General features: G+C 36.4%; 1 pseudogene; it reads left to right on the top strand.

Moving 5' to 3' along the window:
* Positions 1-1,134: 1,134 nt before the first annotated feature.
* Positions 1,135-2,993, top strand: LOC100615977 (phenylalanine--tRNA ligase beta subunit-like; annotated as a pseudogene).
* The last annotated feature ends 984 nt before the right edge of the window (positions 2,994-3,977 follow it).

The following is a 3,977-nucleotide window of genomic DNA, read 5'->3' as shown; positions in this document are numbered from 1 at the left end:
GAGACCCTGTCATGCAATGATCTCTGAAACTTTTGCTTGCAAGGAAATGAGGTCACATCATCCATCATACCACCAGTGAGAAAATCTTTTCCACAGTGTCCTTGACAATGTGGATGATCTCCAAGAGCATACAGGTGCCCAAACATGGGACAGTTTCATGCACTGACAGAATTCCAGTTTTTGAAAAGTTCATCCTGATATTTAGCTTAAACCTACATCCATTATTCCAAATTCCACCTTCAGATTTGCACTGAAAATGTTTACCCCTCCTTCATGTCCAGTGTCCCAGGTCTTCACATCTACTGCCTACCTTCCTTCAAGTACACTCTCCTTTGACTCTGTCCTACCTCTGGTAGTGTCCACAAAGTCAACACTCTATCTCCCCTAAAGTCCTCTAACAAAAAGGGAGCATGAGATCAACTTCTGGCATGACCACATGAGGAGCTCAGCTGACCTGTTCCTTAGTGAAACTATTGAAATTGTATACACACACAGAATTTGAAGCCCCTGGAAGCGGGCCTGATAGCAAGCAGCAAATGAAAACACATCTATTCAAGAAAACCTAAGGAAATTCTGTAACAAAGGCAAGTCTGTGCCTAAATTAAGAAAAAAAAAAAAAAAGAAGAAGATCCCAAATCGATAACCTAACTTTCCAATGTAAGATACTGGAAAAAGAAGAGCAAAGTAAGCTTTAAGCAGGCAGATTGAAGGAAACAAAGATTAGAGCAGAAGTTAATGAAACAGAGAATTGGAAAACAACAGAGAAAATCAATGAAAACAAAAGCCAATTCCTTGAAAAGATCAACAAAAATAGCAAACTTAAGCTAGATTGGCCAAGGGAAAAAGAAAAGACTCAAATTAATAACAACAAAAACAAAAGAGGGACATTACTAATGACCTGACAGAAATAAAAAAGACTATAAAGGAATACTATGAACAATGTACGCCAACAAATCAGATAAATTAGATGAGATGGACAGATATTTTAAAAGATGCAAACTACTGAAACTGACTCAAGAAGAAATAGATAATATAAATAGACTTGTAATAAGTAAAGAGATTGAATCAGTAATCAAAAACTACCCACAAAGAAGCACCTTCTGTTCTTCCAAACCCTGGGCCAGGCCTACACTGATGAAGAATTTGATGAACTATGTTTTCAATTTGGTCTGGAAGTTGATGACATTACTTTTTAGAAGGAAATAAGTAATGAACAAGATAATGTAAAGGCAGAAGGGACTTCTAATGTTCTTTGCAAAATTGACATCTCTGTCAATAGATATGACTTCATGTATCTGGAAGGATTGATTTGAGGACTTCAGGTCTTCAAAGAAAGGATAAAGGCTCTGGCATATAAACAGGTAATGCCTAATGGAAAAATCCAGAAATTGATTATCACAGAAAAGATAGTTAAGGTATGACCTTTACAGTTCTCCAAAATCTAAAGCTTACTAAAGATCAATATGACAGCTTCATTGAACATCAGGAGAAATTGCATCAGGATATTTGCTGGAAAAGAGCATTGGTTGCTACTGGAACCCATTGGACACTTTGTCACCCATTTACTTGTACTGTGCAAAGTGTCCTTTAGATATCAAGTGCAAGCCCTAAATAAGGCCAAGGAGTATACAGTCTGTGAGCCGATGAACATGTACAAGACTGACAACCACCTTAAACACTATTAACATGTCATTGGAAATAAACCCCTGTACCCAGTTATCCATGATAGCAAGGGTGTCGTCCTTTCAATGCCTTCCATCACCAATGAGGATGACTCCAAAATTAAATACTAGAAAGGTATTTATCAAATGCACAGGAAGTGACTTTACTAAGGCAAAAAGAGTTCTTGATATTATCTTGACACCATTTTCAGTGACTATATTGAGAACCAATTTACAATCGAAGCAACTGAGGTAATTTTCCTAATGGAAAAGCATATACTTTTCCAAAACTAGCTTACCAAAAGGAGATAGTGAGGCTGGGCGTGGTAGCTCACACCTGTAATCCCAGCACTTTGGGAAGCTGAGGTGGGAGGATCGCTTGAGTCCAGGGTTTCAAGACCAGCCTGGGCAACATAGTGAGATCCCATCTTTATAAAAATATTTTTAATTAAAAATTGTTCAAAAAGATATAGTGAAAGCTGATTTCGTTAACAAAAAAAAAAGAAATCAGAGAAACTCCAGAAAATCTTGCCTAGCTTCTGACCAGGATGTATATGAAGTCCAAAGTCATCAGCAATGGGAATCACACTGAGAATAAAATCCCTCTGACCACAGCTGACATTATCCATGCATGTGATATTGTAGAAGATGCAGCTATTGCTTACGGATATAACAATATTCAGATGACTCTCCCATAAACACCACAGCTAATCAATTTCCTCTTAATAAGCTCAAAAAATGTATCAGACATGACATGGTAGCTGAATCCATGGTAGACATGGATTCACTGAAGCACTCACCTTTGCCCTCTGCTCCAAGAGGATATTTCTGATAAACTTGTTTTGGATTATCTCTGCAACAAAAGCAGTCCACATAAGTAAAACTAAAACAGCTCAATTACAGGCAGCATTCATTACCCTTCTTGGTGCTCTGAAGACCATAGAAACAAATCAGAAGATGCTCCTTCCTCTGAAACTATTTGAAATCTCTAACATTGTAATAAAAGATTCTAGCAGAGACGTAGGTACAAAAAACTACGGGCATCTCTTCGCTGTTTATTACAACAAGAATCCTGGATTTAAGGTCATCCATATGCATCTGGACAGAATTACACAGCTGCGCAATGTACCTCCTGTTGAAAATTAAGGGGGATATGTGATCAAATCATCAAAAGGAACCACTTTCTTCCTTGGGCAAAGCACAGAGATCTTTGCCAGGAGTCAAAATGTCAGGAAGCTTAGAGTCCTTCATCCTGATGTTATCACCAAATTTGAGCTGACCATTCCCTGTTCCTCCCTGGAAATCAATATTGAGCCCTTTTTGAGAAGATAGGTCCTTGTCTTGTGATTCTCTTCCCAAGTATCCCTTTCTCCTCCCCTGATGTCCTTTAGTCCTACTCCACAGAAAACATTCATGTGTGCTTTAATGTTTAGTAAAGTCAAAAACAAAACAACAACAAAAAACCTATCCACAAAGAAAAGCCCAAACCCATACGGCTTCACTGGCGAATTCTGCCAAATATTTAAAGAAGAATTTATACTAATTTTTCACAAACTCTTCCAAAAAGCAGCAGAGAGCACTTCCCAAATTATTTTATGAGGCCAGTATTAACCTGATACCAAAACCAGGTGGAAAAAAATGACAAGAAAACTATAGACTAATATCTCTTATAAATATAGATGTAAAATGTCCCAACAAAATACTAATAAATCAGATCCAGAAGCATATTAAAAGGATTATATTCCATTACCATGTGGAATTTATCCCAGGAATGCAAGGTTGATTCAACATCTGAAAATTAATTTAATACATTATATCAATACAATAAAAAATAAAATTATCTAATCATTCCAATAAATGAAAAAAAAGATTTGACAATATCTGATGCCCATTCATAATAAAAACTAATAAACTAGGAATAGAAGGGAATTGTCTCAACATAATGAAGGGCTTCTGAAAAACCAGTAGTTAACATCATGTTCACTGATGAAAAACTGGATGTTTTCCCCTCTAAGAGCAGAAACAAGACAAGGATGTCTGCTGTTACTACTTCTGTTCAACATTGTACTAGAGGTTCTAGTCAGGCCAATTAGGAAAGAAAAAGAAAAGACATCCAGGTATGAAAGGAAGAAGTAAAACTATCTCTGCTCACAGATGACATTATCTGATGTTATAAATAGAAAATGCTAAGGAATCCATTAAAAAAATACTATAATAAACAAGTTTAGCAAGGTTGCAAGATATAAGATCAATATACAGAAATCAATTATACAACTGTATTTTGTACATTTGCAAATGAGCAATCTAAAAATGAAA

Source organism: Pan troglodytes, chromosome 8 (genome assembly GCF_028858775.2).
Source record: "Pan troglodytes isolate AG18354 chromosome 8, NHGRI_mPanTro3-v2.0_pri, whole genome shotgun sequence".
NCBI classification, from domain to species: Eukaryota; Metazoa; Chordata; class Mammalia; order Primates; family Hominidae; genus Pan; species Pan troglodytes.
The sequence above is the reverse complement of the archived record's forward strand: the minus strand, read 5'-3'. Positions and strand labels throughout refer to the sequence as shown.